The sequence below is a fragment of the Lynx rufus genome, unplaced genomic scaffold (assembly GCF_022079265.1).
Source record: "Lynx rufus isolate CCGP_SWC_20201006 ecotype Redwood Valley unplaced genomic scaffold, mLynRuf1.p SCAF_2, whole genome shotgun sequence".
In the NCBI taxonomy this organism is placed as follows: Eukaryota; Metazoa; Chordata; class Mammalia; order Carnivora; family Felidae; genus Lynx; species Lynx rufus.
In genome coordinates this window covers 207775350-207794115 of record NW_025814834.1, presented here as the reverse complement: position 1 = coordinate 207794115, position 18766 = coordinate 207775350, and positions in this window count along the sequence as shown.

The window sequence follows — 18766 nt, the reverse complement described above, 5'->3', positions numbered from 1 at the left end:
AAATGGGAAGGAGATTTAATCTCCCCTGAGGGCAACCCTGCAGCCCAGCTGGCCCAACTGGGTGACCTAGGGGATATCACCTCCCCTTTCTGCAACTGAGTTTTTGCACCTGTGAAACAGTAACATCGGTGTAGGGGACACTCAATGCTTACCTGAACACTCATGTGATGTTAAGTGCCATCCTGTCTTAAGTGCTTGGCAAATATTAACTCATTTAATTATCATGATGACACTTCAAGTCTCCCAGTGTTACAGAGGGGTCACTGAGGCACAGAAGGGTTAAGTGATTTCCCCCCAGAACACACAGCCAGGGAATGAGAGAGTCAGGGCTTGAACCCAAGCAGTTCAGTGCCAGAGTGCACATTTAACCACCTGATAACACGGCCAGTTGCTTTCCTCTCCTCTCCGAATTTCTAGAAGGACTGGCCTCTTGGGGTCATGCTAGTCCCATGCCTTTATTACCTTCTGAGTTCCTTTTGCGGGTTGAATTGTGTCCCCCAAAATGATATGCTCAAGTCCTAGCCCCTGATATGTGGACATGACCTTCCTGGGGAGAGGGTCTTTGCAGATGTAATCAGGCTGAGTTGAGAACGGGCCCTAATCAGTGGCGGATGTCTTTGTAAGAGAAAGGAGAGCGGAATTTGGAGACAGGCACACCAAGACACAGAGACACACAGGGAAGACGTCCGAGGGAGACAGAGGCACAGCCCAGTCATAAAGTGTAGGAAGGCAAAGAATGGCCAGGAGCCACTGGAGTGCAGACGACAGGGAAGGCTCCTTCCCTAAGCCTTCAGAGGGAGCAAGGCCCTGCAGACACTTGATCTTGGATGTCTAGCCTCCGGAACTGTGAGAGGATAAATGTCTCTTCTTTTAAGTCTCTAATTTTGTGGTTGTCTGTCACAGCAGCCCTGGGAACCCGAGACACCGAGTAAGGAAATCTTGGGGCTTTAAGCAGAGGCAGCTCTGGAAAACACCTCCGAGCAGGCAGGCTTCTCGACCCAGCCAGTTCTTGGCTCAGATCCTCTGTCTCCGGCCACCTCGTGTTTCTCCTTACGGCCTTATTGCCATGCACCCAGGCTGACCTTGAATCCCGGAGAATTTGGGTCCTAGAACTCCGGCGTGGGGTGGCTGAGTAGAAAGGATGAGTCTGGAAATGGCCTGGATGGGGGGCAGAGATCTTGAACTTCATGGGGCTGAAAACCGGGCTTTGGGGGAGGCTTGGAATTCTAAATGGCTATGTCCCTTAAGCCCTAGTCCTTGACCTGCAGGTGACTCCAGGTGCCAGGTGACAGTGCCCCGTCAGCCTCCGTCTCCCACCCCTCCAGGGCACGGCTGATTCTGCCTGCCACCTGGGTGACTCATTAAGACATTCGATAAGACAACGCAGGGGGAAAGGCTTTAGGGGACTGCCGAGTGGCCTGGAAGTTGGTTGTGAACCCCTGTGCCCACTTCCCACTTGGCCAAGGTCCTGGAATCTGTGTCCCGCTCCTCAGCACCCTCTCCAAGCACTGGACCCAAAGCCTGGCTCACCGGGTGAGCGTAAGTACTGAACTCAACTCTGCCACGTGTCTGGGTTCGTCCTCCAAAGGACAGAGACAGCGCACCATTCCCCAAACACCATCTTCTACTGTCTTCGGTGCTATGACACCCCAGCAGACATGCAGAGGCAAACCAGGCTAAACAACCAGGTCGGAAAAGTTCTGCTCGGGCTCACTCCCTCCCCTCTCCGCCCCTCCACTCCCTCTGCCCAGCACTAGCCTCCCAGATCCCTCCCTCCAGACTCTCCCCCAAAATTCTCCTGCTGGGGCCTCCCTTTCAGCTGGCTGACACCTGCCATGATGGCAAAGACCTAGGGTTTCAGGTAGACATTTAACGGAAGTCTGGGGAACTTCAGGCTCCAGGGAATCCTGACATGTGACTCTCTAATGGTGGAATCATCGGTTCTCAGGCTTCTAAGATCACGTGTCTTGGACCTCACATGACATCTCTGCTTCGCTCACACCTTCTTTACCCCTCTGCCCACTGTCCTCGCCCCACCCTCAGACTCCACCCCCCTCAGGCAGAGAGTCCAGAAAGGGGATAGGTCTTCTGCCCTGGATGTAGCCCCTGATACGTGGTGAGGGAGGCAGGGTGGAGAGATGGAGTCAGACAGACCTGGACTTGAGTTTTGGGTCTTCCACTGGCTGTGTGGCCTTAGGCAAGTTACTTCACCTCTCTGGGCTTGTTTTTGAAATGAGGAACATAGCACCCACCTCCCCGTGTTTGGCACAGAGCAGGCGAGCATGACTTTCTTCCAGGCCTTGCCTGCAGTGCCTGGCACACGGTGACTGCTTGAAAAGGCCAACGAGGTGTACTGGAAAATTCCCAGGTGCCGGAATCTGACAGGTGTGAGCTTGAATCCTTTCTCCTCTCCTCCTACCACGCGTCCTTGGACAAGTTGCTCCACTTCTCTGAAGTGCAGTTTCTCTCTTCACTCTGGGATTAAGCCCCTCTTCTCAGGTTCTCATAAGGACCCCACAAGATGTGCGAGCGGATGACTGTTAGCTCTGTTCTGTACCCCCAAGGCATCTACCCTCTCAGCTTAGGACTCCTCAACTCTAGACCCCAAATTAGGTTTCACGGACCCACCTGGCAGGCCTCTTGCCTTCCAGATCTACCTGTCCTTGATGATGACAATCTCTGGCTCTCTGGGTGGTCCAACTGTGTACCCCAGAGGCCAGACCTCCAGTCTGATGACTCCTGGAGCTGCACCTAAAAGCCTAACAATTTACCTTGTGGCTTTGGCTTGACCAAGGGCAGGAGGTGATGGCTTGGGGATGCTAAGACGGGACAGGCATGGCCAAAGTTCTTAGCAGATGACTCACCCATGGCCCATGACCACAGTCACCAGAGCCATCTGCTTGGTGGCATCGTGGCCCCGGGAGGCAACGGACCTCCAGCTTATGTCATCGGGCACTAGAATGGACTTGCGGGGGGACAAGGAGCCAGCTCTGCTCTGGTCCCAGCGACAGGGGCCCCAGGACCATGGCAGGCCCAGCACAGGGCTGAATGGCCCCGGAGGCAGCCCCATTCCCCCAGGGAGGGGCTGCCCAAGCCTGTTACCACTGGCCAGGCCCTTCCCATCAGTCCCAGCAGGAATTAGCAGAGGCTGCTAAGTGGCCTCCTGCTTCCTCCAGTGCTCCAGAGAAGGGGGGAGGGAAGGGGTGGGGATGGGGGGTGAGCAGCACCAGCGGTGTGAGCAGGGGGTGATTGTCATGGTTACGCTCTGACAAAACAAATGGTTCTCTGCTTCCCGCAGGCCACCTAAACAGCTATCGCGATGTGGGCATCCATCAGGCCAGCTGCCAGGGCAGCGGGCGCTGGGCTTGGGCACCGGAGCCCAGCCCCGGGCACCCCCTCCAGCAGCTCTGGGTGCAGGCAGGCAGCCTTGGGGGCGGCGGACGGAGGGAGTATTTGCCCAGACACGTGTTGCTTCTGGGGCAGGTAAGGGTGGGCGGATGAGGGGCCGCAGGGGGGCTGTCCTGAGTGTGCGGCCAGGGTGTGTTCGCGGAATTCAGGTGCCTCTGTGTGCCAGTGGCCGCGTGAGTGTGTGTGTCTGTGTGCATCAGGATGTGTACGTCGTGCGTTTGCACGAGGGGAGGGGGCAGAGGAAGATGAGGCCGGGATGTTCCAGCATTAGGAGTGAAAGCAACACCACCACATGTTGCTGCTGGAGTCCTCCCCCCTCCCCGTCCCTCTCTCCCTCCCGCTCCCTCCCTCTCTCTCTCTCCCCACTCCTTTCCCCTCTCTCCCTCTCTCTGGAGCTCTCGATCTGTTTCTCTCTTTCTTCTGGGTGTGATTCTCTCTGCATCTCCTCCTCCCTGTGTCTCTCTCCCCTCCGTCTCTGCCTCCCCCCTTCCCCCACCCCCCACCCATCCCAGCCACCTGTTTCCCCCGTCTCTGGGTCCCCGTCATCTCTAGTCTGTCCTCCGGAGCCCTGGGGCTGCCAGGAGCTCCGCAGACTGTCCATCCCTGGCTGCCTGGCTCGTGCCTGCTGCCCTCCAGGTGCCCGGCGTGTGACTGTCCCCAAAACCACTGGCCAAGTGCGGCGTGTGTGTCCCCCCCGACCCCTACTCCTGCCTGGTAAGTGGGGCTCCAGGACGGAGAAGGGGTCCTCCAGCGGTGGGAGGTGGGTGGGCGCAGGGGGGGACCTGGCCCCGAGTGCAGCACTGGTGTCTGCTAACATGTCAAGTCCCGCTGGAAGCCGTCATTACGTCTCCTGCAGCCGCAACAGTTCAGTCCGATGCGACGCTCCCTCCGCTCCCTCCTCACCTCGCAGCAGAGGAAATTTGGCGGAGGCTTGGTGGGGTGGAAGCCAGAACCTTCCCCTCCTCTCCCCCAACCAAAAGCAACAGGCACCTTCCTGTCTCTGCTCCTATGCCTCTTTCTTTCTTTTCTTTCTTTGCCTTTTTCTTTCTTTCTTCCTTCCTTCCTTCCTTCCTTCCTTTCTTTCTTTTCTTTCTTTTTCTTTTTTCTTTCCTCTTTCTTTCCTTCCTTCTTTCTCTTTCTTTCTTTCTCTTTTTTCCTTTCTTTCTTTCCTTCTTTCTTTCTTTTTTTCTTTCTTTCTCTTTTTTCCTTTCTTTCTTTCCTCTTTCTTTCCTTCCTTCTTTCTTTCTTTTTCTTTCTTTCTTCCTAGTAGTCTTCAGCAGAGACAGAGCATTCTTCCTCTCCTCCTCTGCTGGCATAGAACCCTGTTCCCTGGGTTCATCTGTCTGAGCCCAGGCAGGTCCCAGGGAACTAGGCAGAGGCTCCGAGGAGGTCGGATGAACTCCCGCCTCCTGCATGGTGGAGGCAGAGGGCACGGACACTCCCTTGGTTAGCTGGGCTGGGGGCCACTGAGCACGTGTGCGTGTGGTGTGTGGGATGTATGTTGAGAAGTGTATGGGGCATGTGCAGGCAGGGGTGTGTCCCTGGAGGGTAGTGATTCGTATAGAGTGAGCTCCATAAGTTGGTGGTTGTCGGGGAGGGGAGGGGCAGTGGCGCATGTATAAATGTGATTACGTGTTTAGGGGTACTTGTGTGGGATGCCCTGTGCCTGCAGGGATTTAAGAGTGTGGGGCACATGTGTGCACACACGCACGTGCACACATGCACATGTACAAATGATTGTGGATTGAACTTGACCCAGAGGTTGCTGGGCAGGACCCCCGAGGCCTGATGCAGTTCCCTTGTCACCCAGCCTTGGTCAGAGTCCCCCTCGTGGGGAGTGCTGTTTTCTATCCAACCCCACACAGGTGGTGATCCAGGGCCTAAGGTGAGGTGGGCAGTGTTCTTGATGGGTGGACCGCAGACCCGACTGCTTTTCAGACATGAGACGGGCCAAGGTTCCCAGCCTGGGTGGGTAGGTGACTAGGGGTCTGTGGCCTTGTGGAAAACAGCATGAGGACCAAACTCAAATCCAGGCCAGACTAAGCTCTCAGAAGGGATTCCAGCCATTGGCCATTGGTTTGCAGCTCGGTTGAATGGGCTGTTGGTAAAGTCATCCTGGCCCAGAGGGAAGAAGCGACACTCTGTGCCTGGTGTCCCTCACTGCGAACCGTTCTGAGTGGGCACCTGCACCAGCCCCCTGGTGCAGTCCCTCTTCCTCATGGACAAACAATGCTGACTCTGGTTCTGCAGGAGGCCACCCCTACACGGAAAGGGCACAGCCCTGGAGGAGTGGGTACAGTGGAAGAGGCACCCAGGGGCTCCAGATCAGCAGCTCCTCCAGGACCCTGGCCTCAGGCTCCTGCTCAAGTTCAAGCTGTCCTTTCTGCTGCATAAGTGGATCCCTTCTAGCACCCCCTGGCCAAGTCCCTCCACCTACATGGCCTCGATAACCAAAGGCCAAGCCAACCTAGATTTCCCATATCCTCACCGGCGTCCCCAGCCCAGCCAGACTGGAGAGGGGCTTGGGCAATGCCACGCAGAGCGTCATCATAAACAAGAAGTCCACAGACTTCCTTGCGGTCATTGGGAACAGTCCAGTGGGCTCAGGGAATGAAGTGTGGCTCTAGGTCACCAGGGATGAACAAATCCTCTCATCTCATTTAACCTCCTTTAAGAAAATGTGGCCACTGGGCCCTCATGAAACCCTGGCCAGTGCTCTCAGGGGGCGCTCACCCAGCAGCACGGCTGATGCACGAAGCCCTCTGGGAGAGGGGATTGGGATCAGGAGTGCTCAGTGTGGGGCTAAGAAGGCTTCCTGGAGAAAGCGGTGCTGGGGTGAGGACTTGGAGGAAGCAGTGGGGGGAGATACGGATATATGGATGGACAGAGAGGAGCGGGGGAAGCTTTATATGGGCCAGAGGTATGAGTACATGTTGGAAGGGGCAGGAGGTCATGGCTGATGGTTGGTCAGTTTGAACGAACAGACAAACTCAGGCGGAAAGAGGGAAAAGCATGGCCATCATCCAGGCGCTGGATGCCCACTTTCTGCCAGGTTCTATGCTGAGTATCGGGCCCCTGTCCTCAAGGAGCTTGTAGTCTCTAGTGGGGAGACTGACATTTATCAACCAGCCATGATTATGTAAAATAGTTCCCAGGAGAGGAGCACTTGGACTTGAGGCCTCCTTGAGCTTGCCAAGAGGAGAATGCAAGGGAGTTTCTCTGGGCCTGAGAGGTAGAGAAGGGGCCAGGATGCAGAGACACATTCGTGGGTCGTCTGCTCATACGCTGGAGCAGGACAGGGGAAAACCACTTTGGGACAGAAGGCCTGAGGCGGGCCCTTAAGGAATGTTTGCCTCCATGCTGGTTACTTGCCTTATGGAAGGATGAATCTGCGAAAGAGACAGAGAAGGAGAAGCCGGAGGGAGGGAACAGTACCTCGTGTCTTCCCCGCCTTGTGTTTTCCCCTTGCCCGGGGACCTTACCCCTGGTATTTTATTCAGTCCCCATTTTGCAGCTGATGAAACTGAGTCTTGGAGAGCTCCAAGCGCTAGGTTTAAGGTCACCTAGCAAATGCAGAACCATTTCGCCAGGAATGAAGCAAAGGATGGTCCTGAGCTCGTGCTACCCGCCTGGTGCCAGGGCAGAAACAGAATAAGAAGGGCCTCTTTGCCATCCTCTTGGAAGAGATGTTAGGACCATCCATGGAGCAGGAGGATTAGAGCAGGATATGGCTGAGGGGGTCAGCGGAGGGAGCCTCACAGCCAGCTAAAGGGATTCGGAGGAGGTGGGACGTGAAAGGGCCCAGAGACAAGAAACTGGTAGATGGGCCAATGGTGCTCTGGGTGGAGGGAAGTGCATAAACAAGGACACGGAGTTGGGTTCACAGAGGTCTGGGGAGGAACAAACGTGCTGCTCTTCCAGGAACATAGGGTAAGAGGGGAGGCGTAAGATAGGATCAGGCAGAAGTGGGTAAGGGGGTGACCATCAGGGAGGCTGAGTTTGGCATGAAAGAGTAGGGCTTTAGCCAAAGCTATTGGCAGTCCTGGAGTAGGAAGAACTGGTCAGATGGAGACCCCAGGAAGACAAACTGATGAACCTGAGGAGATAAAATTTCACCTCATGAATCCTCACTGGAATCGGGGGGATCACAGTCCTCCGTTTAAAACTCTTTGCTAGATGATGTGCTTTGAATGTTCTTGAGTCCCAGGTGGTCTTAATACAAAGCTCTTCTCCCTCTTCCTGTAACCATGCTGGGAATCACACTACTGGGCCCAGGATAAGAAGTGGTTCCTTCTACAGGTGCCACTCTGGAGACAGTGAAGGATGCAAGGTGAGGACAGGCAGCTGAGGTGGATGCTCCCAACACAGCCTAGAAAGGAACCATGGGTGAGAGAGGCTGGAGGGCAAGGGATGAGCCCACCTGATTGGCCATGTATTCCCGGTTCCTTCTTCAGATCCCATACAGGGGTCTGAGTCATCATTATCTGAGACCCTACAGATGTGAGGTTGTAGGTTTAAAAAAGAGTACCCTGATAGAAGAACGTTAATGAAATGACCACTTAAAAAGTAGTCCCTGCCTGAAATCTCTCCTTCCACAATGCCAACATCCATCCCTGGCCATCACTTAATACTGGTGTCCATCAGGTTCTTTTTGGGTTTGGGGTGGTGTCAGCAACTGAACATACAATGCCAAAGGATTGCAAAGTGAAACTGAGGTCTTATGAAGGTTGTAGGATTTAATGAACCAAGAAAGGTTCTCATCTCTTCTCATCTCACACAAAGCCACAGACAAATGAGAACCCAGCAGAGGTAGACCAGAAAACAACAGAAGGGGAAACTGGCAACAATGAGTTCATGGTTAGAAAACTCGAATGGTCGCTCTGTGATGGAGAAATGTGAAATGAGAAAATGTCATATCATGCTAGCATATGATTTTGCACAAAAAATTTATCTCCCCACCCCCGCCACCCAATCAATACTTGATTTGTTCTTTGTTCATTGGAAGGTTTAGCACATGGCTGTAATTATAATCTCATTTTGGTCCAATATAAGATTCTATTTTCATATTTTTAGTTTTACTTTTCAAAATAAAATCCCAGTTGAAACTTTTTTTCTCTCACAATTTCATATGAAATTTTGGTCCCTGTCTTCAGTGGATTCACTGGAGTGGTCTCTTTCTGGTCCAATTATTGGGCAAATATGGAGGTCATTCATTTGTATTTTCAGCATTAATGAGCACCCGCTGATGGCCAGACACTCTGCTAAGTACTAGGGATATGACTGTCAACAAAACATACAAAAATCTCTGCCTTCATGGAGAGTGGACCCACTGGGCAATTCCCCCTCCCCCATCTCTTACTCCCTTCCCAATATTGTGGTTTCTGTCTCTGGACCATCGTCTTTGCTCAGAGACCCAAACATTTATGGCTCTACTTGCCAAGTTAGATTGTGCTGCAGTAAAAAGCAGCAACGTTTTCATTCTTGCTCCTGCTGCACATCAAAGTGGGTCATGCATATTGTCACATAATATAGTCACTCTTATGTCCAGGACAACAGAGGCTCCTTGTAGACATGTGTCCCCATGATCACAGTGGCAGGGAAAAAGATATGGCCAAGTATGCAGCAGCTTTGAAAGCTTCCTCCTGGGAATTGACACACCTCCCTTCCACTCAGTTCATTGGTCCTAACAAGACACACGGCCATACCTTCTAGAAGACAGCCTACCAAGTGCCCAGAGAACTGGAAAAGTCTGCCCAACAATGTGAAGATCACATGTGGGCTTCTTTAGAGAGGAGCATCATAGCCTTTATGAGAATGCAAACAGAAAATGGGGGGAAGAGGAAGAGTTATCTTGGGTTGAATCCCTTTGGGCATCTTAGCCCCCAGCCCTGGCCACTGAATACCTCACGGCCAGTGGACTCATCTTCTGCCAACCCTGAAGCCCAGCCTAGCAAAGCAGGTGGAGAGCCTTCATAGTGTCTCAGTCAGCTCAGGCTGCTTTAACAAAGGTACCCTAGAATGCGTAGCTCAAACGGCAATTTACTTCTCACAGTTCTGGAGGCCAGAAGTCTGAGACCAGGATGCCAGCATGGTTGGCTCCTTGGTAAGGGCCCTCTTCCTGGTTTACAGACAGCTGTGCTGTGTCCTCACATGGTGAGGAGAAAGAGAGAGTTCTGGCTTCTTCCTCTTTTCATCTAATTCCATCAAGGGGTTCCACACTCATGACCTCATCCACATCTAATTACCTTCCAAGTGCCTCATCTCCAAATACCGTCACACTGGGGATTAGGGCTTTGAGTTTGCGGGGACACAGACCTTCAGCCCATAGCGTAGAGAAAGCTCTGCCATAGGAGCTCCAATTCCCCTGTGTTACTTCCCCCTCTGAGCCTCAGTCGCTGATCCTTAAAATGGGTATAATAATCTTTATTTTGCCCCAACTCACAGAGCTCCAATTTAATTCACAGATGTGAAGGTATATTATAAATCACTCCATATAAGGCTCGATGCTCATTATTCATACTCTTATGGCACAATGGTAGATTTAAAAGGGTAAATTGGTCAGAGACTAGAACGCCCTCACTACTGTAAACTCCATCATTTTCTTTTAAAAATGTTTTTAATGTTTATTTTTGAGAGAGAGAGAGAGAGTGGGGGACAGGCAGAGAGAGAGGGAGACACAGACTCCAAAGCAGGCTCCAGGCTCCAAGCTGTCAGCATAGAGCCTGACGCAGGGCTTGAACTCACGGACCGCGAGATCATGACCTGAGCCGAAGTCGGATGCTTAACCAACTGAGCCCCCATCATTTTCAATTCTTTGAACCTTGAAGGGTTTTCTTAAATTTTTTTTTTCAACGTTTATTTATTTTTGGGACAGAGAGAGACAGAGCATGAATGGGGGATGGGCAGAGAGAGAGGGAGACACAGAATCGGAAACAGGCTCCAGGCTCTGAGCCATCAGCCCAGAGCCCGACGCAGGGCTCGAACTCACGAACTGTGAGCTCATGACCCGGGCTGAAGTCGGATGCTTAACCGACTGAATCATCTAGGCATCCTGGCATGATTTTTTTAAGGTGAACTTGTGATTCCTTAAAGTTTGGGCATGCCTTTCTTTTTTTTTTTTTTTTTTTTAATTTTGTTTTTCAACGTTTATTTATTTTTGGGACAGAGAGAGACAGAGCATGAGCGGGGGAGGGGCAGAGAGAGAGGGAGACACAGAATCGGAAACAGGCTCCAGGCTCCGAGCCATCAGCCCAGAGCCCGACGCGGGGCTCGAACTCACGGACCGCGAGATCGTGACCTGGCTGAAGTCGGACGCTTAACCGACTGCGCCACCCAGGCGCCCCAGGTTTTCTAAGAGATTCTTCAAGAGCCTGTCGGGAGGTCTGACCTTGACCCGGTTTGCCCCTCACCCCATCTTCCCCCGCAAGGCCAAAGCTGCCCACTGACCTTCAAGAGCCAGCCCTATCTTCCTCACACGGCTCCGGGCCAGCCATGATACATACCTGTGCAGACACAGGAAGCACTTACTCTGGGCCGGGCACTGGGCTCAGTGTTTCACACACATTGCTTCACTGCCTCATGACAACACTCGAAAGCAGACCTGCTACTGTGCCCTTTTCACAGATCAGAAAACTGAGGCTCAGAGACATGAGGAAACCTGCCCTTGTCACTCAGAGGTACGAGTCAGAGCCTGGCTTTGAGCCTAACTGTTGAGACTCTAGAGCCTGAGCTCTTGGCCTTCAGGCTGGCTGACCGGGGTGGGGGGCTCTGCTGCTGGCCTCCTCTCCCTGCTTTCTCGTCCCCATCTGGGTTAATCTCTGGTACTGACAACCCACTTTGTACCTGGCAGTCTGAGAGGGCTTTTCCTTTGCCTCTGAACGTGAGGGATATTGTTAGGACGGACTCCATGATGGCACAGTGAGAGACACAGAAGTGCCAGAAAGAGACTGCCAGACTTCCGGTCCCAGACCTATTACTTACTAGCTTTGTGACCTTGGGCCAGTTTCTTAACCCCCCTTGTGTTCACCCAGATCATCTGCGGAAAAAAAAAAAGAAAGAAAGAAAGAAGAAAGAAAGAAAGAAAGAAAGAAAGAAAGAAAGAAAGAAAAAAGTGCTACAGGCTCATGAGGAATCAGTGTGCTAATCCACATAAACGGCTTAGCGCAGTGCCTGATTCAGGGACAGTTTGTGATAAGTGTCGGGAGCCTCTAAATCCTATCTCCTTAAGCCTGGTTGGCAGGGGGACTCTGTATCCTGGACCCAGCTCCTTCCACCGCCTCCCCACTCCCTATTAGCCTTCCCCTGGCTCCTCACCACCTGGAGCCCTCCCAGGAACAGGGACACAGCAAACCTTCCAGAGTCTCTCCCGCACTGTCCCCCTCCCCGCCCCCCTGAGACCCATTTGGAGGCCTCTGTGCGCATCCGCTGTGTTGTTTGCCTGTTAGCTCGGATGATTTCCCAGCGGGAGCTGCCTCAAATATGCCGACTCTGTAGGAGGAGGGCATGATGCGGATCCGACACTGCTGCTCGAAGCCTGGGGAAGGAGCCCCAGAAGGGTGGGAGCCAGCGTGGCATGGAACCTGGCCGCTTGGAATAGCAAGCAGGCTCTCAGGCACCCTCCCTGGGACTTGGCACCTGGATCTGACTGGGAGGCTGCAGAACGACACAGTTAAGAACCCACGTTCTGGAACCGGAAGGCTTGGGTTCAAATCCGGACTGTACCACTAGCGTGCTGTGTGACCTTGAGATTCCCTTAACCTCTCTGGGCCTTGGTTTCCTCTGCTATAAAGTGAAGAGTCCAAATCCCAGCTCCGCCGCTTAGGAGAGTAGCACTTGGGCAGGGGATGTAAGCACTCTGGGCCTCAGTTTCATCATCTGCAGAATGGGAATAACGGTCATGCCTACTTCACAGGGTCGTCCTGAGGGTTCCCTGAGCTAACGCATGAAAAGCATTTAGAATAACGCCTGGTGGATATTAATTGCTCCGTACATATTAGCTGTTATTATTTTTAAAGACTTCTTTCATGTGCTGGGGAATAGAACAAGGAACAAGACAGCTTGGGTCCCTACCGCTGGGCAAGTGGGGCAAAGACAGACACTAAGCCAGCCACCCACCCATCTTTGTGTCCCACTAGGTGTACTGTGTGTGGGGCCCAAGCGATGGATGCTGGCAGCATGTGTGATAGCAGGGTCCCGGTCCGGGGTCCATATGGAGTGGTTGGCAGAACTGGCACCTGGGCCTGGGGACCCTGTCTCGGCCCACACAGCCTCCCTGTGCCATCTGAGGGGACAGCGTGAGTGCGGTAACCTCGCAGCATGGCCCAGGACCTCAGAGGAAGTTAAGGCCGTGAATATATTCTTCAGGCAACACCCAGGCTGGGTGGTGCAGAAAAGGGGGGTCCCTGGGGTGGCCGGGTGGCAGGTCTGGGGTCAATCGATGGCCATGACCACCAAGGAGACACATGAAACACACAGGTGTCCAGATGCAGTCTGAGCTGGTGGGAGAGTAAGACCAGAAAGGAATCCCAGAGAGGAAAGGAAAGGAAAGCCATCCCCAACATGTACTGAGGGGAAGCCCTGGGGTGAGCCCTCTACATGCAGTGTCTCACTTGTAATCCTTGCTGGAGCCCTGGGAGATAAATCGCCACGGTACATGCCCATTATACAGAGGGCAATACTGAGTTTCTGTGGGAAAGACTTAGAAAGGAAGAGGCAAGGCAGGTTCCAGAAGCAGGAAGTAGCTTCCCAGCCTGTCATTCCACCCTTAGAAGTGTCTGGGGGAGGCATGGTCCAAGGGTGCCTCTTCAACTTCCTAGGAGCCCCCAGTGCCAGACAGCAGTTCTAGAAGGGAAATGCCTGGGGGGTGGATTCTAAAATGGCCCTTTCCCGCCGCGGTTGTTCCGTGAGCCCCTTAGCAACAGGGAGGCATGGATAAGGCCAAGGCCACAACCGTTCGGTTAGTACCTTTCGTGGGCCGCAGGGATGCTGGTTGCTCAGCACAGGGGGCTCGCCTTGCACGTGCGGCCCTGGAAAGATGGGCAGAAACCGAATCCGTGTACACGGAGTCCAGTTTTCCCGGCGGTGTGGTGGCTCGTGTCTGAACGGCCCTCCGTGGGCAGAGACTCCAGTGCTGGAGCCTCACGGGGCCCCCGGGAAACGGGCATCCGGCACCTGCTCACAAGTATTCCCACCGTCACCTTAATGGTACACAACAAAGACTCTTTTCGGAAACCCGACAGCCCTCATGGAGGGCTTGGGGGACACGCAGTTTTCGGCTTAGTTGTGTCTATTTCTCCCTCCTGCAGCAGGCCCGGTCGCAGCCTCTTAGCCGGAAGCCTCTGCAGCCGTGGGCGGCTTGGGCCTCAGCCACCTGCAGGGCTGACTGCCCTGGACATCCGGACTGGCGGGACTCCAGGTCTCCCGGCAGGGCGGGAACACCGAGCACTGAGAGGCCGGGGCGCCCTCTGTCCTGATTAGCCCCGACTCCCCACCCCAATGGGAGACCACGGCTGGCTCTGGGATGGAATCCTACAGGCTTTGGGTTGAAATAGAGGGATTTCTCTCACTGTTAGCTGCTTTAAATGAACCCGTGGCCGAGGCCTATTCCCACCCCTGATACACTCTATCCTATTTATTTATTCATTCGTTCGCTCACTCATTCATTCGTTCATTGGGTAGATAGAGCACACACCATCCATCCATTCAGGCCATCGCTGAGCACCGACTGTGGGCCAGACGGTGGGGGAGACAGTCGGGGGGGCAGTTCAGGACCATAGGTGTGGGCCCAAGGGGGGAGGTATAGAGAAGGAGACCAGCTGCGAGAACCCCAGAATTCTAGAAGCTTAGGACAATCAGCGGGGCCTGAGAACCCATCAACTCTGCCCCAGCTTTGAAGGGAATACTGGGGCTCATCTGTGTGTGGAGCAGTCCTTGGAGGACAGGCTCCCAGCAGGGGCATGAAAGCATAGACTTCCTAGACAGCTTGGTGACAGGAAATACGATGAGGACCCCTAGCCCAAGGTGAGTGGGCAGGGTGGCAAGGCCAGAACTTCTTGGTGGGTTCACAGTCTGTGCCTGGCCCAGGCCTGGCTGAGACCACAGAGCTGGGAAGCCCCGACCCTGTGGACACAATCTGGGGGCACCTGACCAGGGGGAAGGGGAGAGGTCTCCAGAACGGCCTTCCAGGTGGAGAAAGAAGGCCTGCCATGCTGTCTCTGGAACAATATGAGCTAGGGAAGAAAGGGAACAGGGCACGTTCTGGCTCCAAGGTCAGAACCAGAGGTGGGCGCTTGGGCCAGGACCCGGGGATCTTCCCAGCTGTGTGAGCTTGGTGCCTGTGCAAGGTCACCCAGTCCAGGAAGGGGGCCTTGCAAGGAGACTCTATGGAAAAAAGGCCTGGAAGAGAAGCCTCCAGCCTCCTCAGGACCCGCCAGCTTCCTGCCCACCACTCACAGACATCGTCTCCTTTATCCATCCAGTTTCTAAGGAGGTGGGCACCATCATGGTCCCATTTTATATATGCAAAAGCTAAGGCACGAAGAGGTTAAGTAAGGGGCTCGAGGTCACGTGATATGTAAGCGGCAGAGCCCAGCTGAGTGGCCCCAGGCCACCAGGGAGTGGCCATCTCGGACACTAACCCAGGCAATGCTCTGGATCCTAGGACCCGGCTGCTACCCCACAAGCAAGCTCCCCCCACTTTCCAATCCCTTTCCGGCAAGTGAGTGGGAGGCCCCTCTCCTGTACCCCAGGACCCTGATGCAGGTGTTCCCCAGCCTGTCATGATGACTGAAGACAGGCAGGGACCCCGCACTCTCTTCTCCCAGTTCCTTTCCCTGCACACGTCCCCACATCACATGTAAACCAACTCACGCCACCTGCTGCAGGTTCTTGATGGCCCAGAGTGTTCTCAGCCTAGAACGCTGCACGCCAGGTGATTCCGGGACGACTGGGGCCCGGACCACAGCCTCCCCAGAGGCATCTTCTGGGGCCCGCAGCTGGGGCGGGGGGCTGGTATGCAGGGGCCTGCTGAGCTCATGGTGGTCAGGATCACAGCAGCAGCTTGAGAGGCATCACAGCCAGGGGAAGCCCCGTGTCCTGAAGCCCGGTCCCCCAGGCTCCTGGTGCTCCCTCCTCCTCACCCTCCCTCCCTCGCCAGCCTCTCCTGTGCTCAGCATGGACTGGGAAGCAACTGGAGAAGAAAAGGACAGGCATTGGCCGGTGGAAGGCTGCTTGACCACCCACCTAGCCTGACCGCTCACCAACATGCTTCCAGACTTCCCCTCTGCACCTCATTCCCCCCACCCATAAAGTGAGGGTGGGTGTGAGCTTTAGGGAGGATTACAAAGCACTAGAACCCGGTAGGTGCCCCATTTAGAGGCCCTGCTCTGAACTGAGCCCTGTGCAAGAAGCTAGGACACAGGCAGAGAAGGAGGTGCGCCCTGTTCGTACAGCGCTTGGGGTCAACAAGCATTACCGATGAGCAGTTCCGGTCCGTCCAGATGAGAGATGTGCCAGACAAGTGCTCAGAGGCTGAGAAGGGCGTGTCTGATGGGCCGGGATGTTGGGGTGGGGGGCTTCAGAGAGGAGGTGACAGTGAAACAGGGCTTTGAATGCTGAACAGGACTTTGAAAGGCGAAAAGAAAGCAACCATCATTCCGGGGAAAGGCCCAAGGGTGAGAAAGAACCTGGCCGGTTCAGGGCACCGTGAGAAGGTTGGCGTGGTTGAGACACAGTGATGGAGAACTCGGCAGGAGGTGACACTGGACAGAGGTGGGGACCCAAATGGGGAAGAGCCCCGGGCGCAAGGCTAAGAGTTTAACCCGCCCTATCAGACGAGAGCAACGGGGAGCCATTAAGCCCAGGGGAAAAGAAGGCTGGTGTGTGTATGTGTGTGTGTGTGTGTGTGTGTGTGTGTGTATGCACCCGAGGTGACAGAGTGAACTGGAAGGGAGGGTAGAGATGGTCCAGGGCAGAATAAGGAAGCAGCAGCAGTAGAAATGGAGGGGAGAGGAGGCTGGCAAGAGACGCATGGAGAGAGATGGCCCAGCCCAGGAGAAGGTTAAGCAGGAGGCAGTGCAGCCGCGAGGCTAAGCGCATGGCTCTGCGGTCCTTCTGCCTGGGTTCAGCTCTCAGCCCCCTTACCTTCTGGCTGTGTGGCCCTGGACAGTCTACCTCGTTTCTCTGAGATTGGTGTTTTCATCTATAAAATGGGGATACTAAGCGTATACCTACCGCTGAGGGCTGTTGCCAAATTTTATATAAAAAGTCCATGGAGTGATGTTTCATTCATTCAAAAACAAATATATTTATTGAGCATCTACGATACCCAGGCATTATTCTCTTGGTCGTGGATGCAGCAGTGAACGGACTGAAACAAAACCTTCGCCCTCATTGGGGATTACACCCTGGAGAGCTGGGGAGACATGTCGAACGAGACTATTAATAAGAAGAATATACAGTATGGTGATAAGTGCTAAGGAGAACGCAAGGAAAAGAGGGCTCAGACGTGCCAAGATTTGGAGGTTTTTAGAACAACCTGTGTGGCTGCCTGCGTGGTTTTGGAGATGGGGCACACATGGGTGGTATGTCAAGCTCAAGGTGTGGGAGTGGAAGTCACCAGCTGAGCTGGAGCAGAAGCAAAGGTTACTGAGGTGCAGGGGTCAGGAGATAAAAGGGCCGGGAGATGCACCACACCTGTGGATGTTAAAGTCACCTGGTTGATGGCAGGGTTTGGGGAGCAGAGGAAGATGGGAGCCAGGTGCCAAGTGTTTGCTAAAAGAAGGGAGTAATCAGGACCTTGGGAATGGCAAGCAATGGGCGGATACAGAGTCAAAAGGCAACAGTGCCCCCAACCACCACCACGGAGAAGGGGTTTTATAGGCAGAAGCAAAATGGTGGTTTTGGAGCAGCGGCTGAGGCCAAGAAGGCCACCGTCCCACCCTTGACACTGAGGGGTGACAAGGAGTAGGCAGTCCTTCCCGTCTAGGGCTGCAGGGGAAGCCAGGTCCTTGGCCAAGGACTCTGAGAAAATCCCAGGAGAGCCCCAGAATACAGGGGGCCTGCTGGCTCCAGACTGGTAGCCGCAGAAGGCACTGTGTTGGGCTTGAGGGATGGGAGGTGGCCAGAGGCTGGCTCAGGGACACAGGATAGCAGCATCCACTATGGACCGATGGGTGAGCTCCAAGATGGTGGGACCTTGGTGCCACCAACGAGGTTGTATCTGGGGCCCTGATATAAACACTGAGATGAGAGTCTAATGGATTTAGCATCAATATCTTCTCTGAGGTGCTGCTCTGGGCCTGGTGGTCAGAAGACATCTCTCCCTCAGCTGGGAGAGCTGAGGAACCCCGAAATGGCCAGCCTGACATTATGACTACGTGTTGATTGATCCATTCAACAAATATTTATTCACCACCTACCATTGGTGCAAGCACTATTCAAGACACTTGGGATATATCAGTGAGAAAAACAGACCCCAATCCTTGCCTTTGTGCAGGGAAAGTAGATTATAAGCAGCAAACGTAATGCACAGATTGTATTACATCATATTATAGTGGTGCATGCTACGGGAAATATAAATGAAACGTAGGTTGAGGGATTGAACATGAAGACGGACGAACAGGTCGCCAGTCTAAGGGTAAGCTTCCACGAACAAGTCCCCTTTGAGCAAAGACTTGAAAGAGCGAAGGAACGAGCCACGAGAATGTCTAAGGGAAAGCATTCCTGGGTGTGGAACAGCCGTTGCAAAAGAGCAAAGCCAGGAGAAGAGCTGGAAGGATGTCATGTCTTCAATGGGAAGAAGGAAGCAGGCCTGGGGGGCCTGGAGGCATGCGGGGAGCCGTCAAGAGGGCTGTGCCATCGAGTCACGTGACTGGATCACGGCTTCAAGGCATCACTCTGTCTGCTCCGCTGGGGATAGACTATTGGACTACGAGAAGGTGGCAGCAGGGGAAGGTGACAAGAAGGGGTCAGATTGTGAGGCAGCTTTATTTAATATGTGTCTCTCCCATTAATTTATGTCTCACACCTGCCTTGTCTCCCACGGTCTCCCCAGCACCTGGGTGATCACTGAAAGTTCGTGTCCTTGGGAAGCAGCCGACGTTCATTCATTCATTTCCCTGCGTAAATATTTATTGAGCACCTAGTATGTGCCAGGCATGGTACTGGGTACTTTTCATACATTACTCAACGTAATCTTCATGGTGCTGGTGAGGTGCCAGCCAGGGGCCCCTCTGCTCGCCTGGTTTTGCAGATGAGGGAGCTGGCATCCAGGGAATAAAAGGCACCCACTGGGGCAGGGTAGCAGTCGGTTATGCACCAGGAGTCACGTCTAGACTTGTCTGGCTCCAGAGAGGCCTGC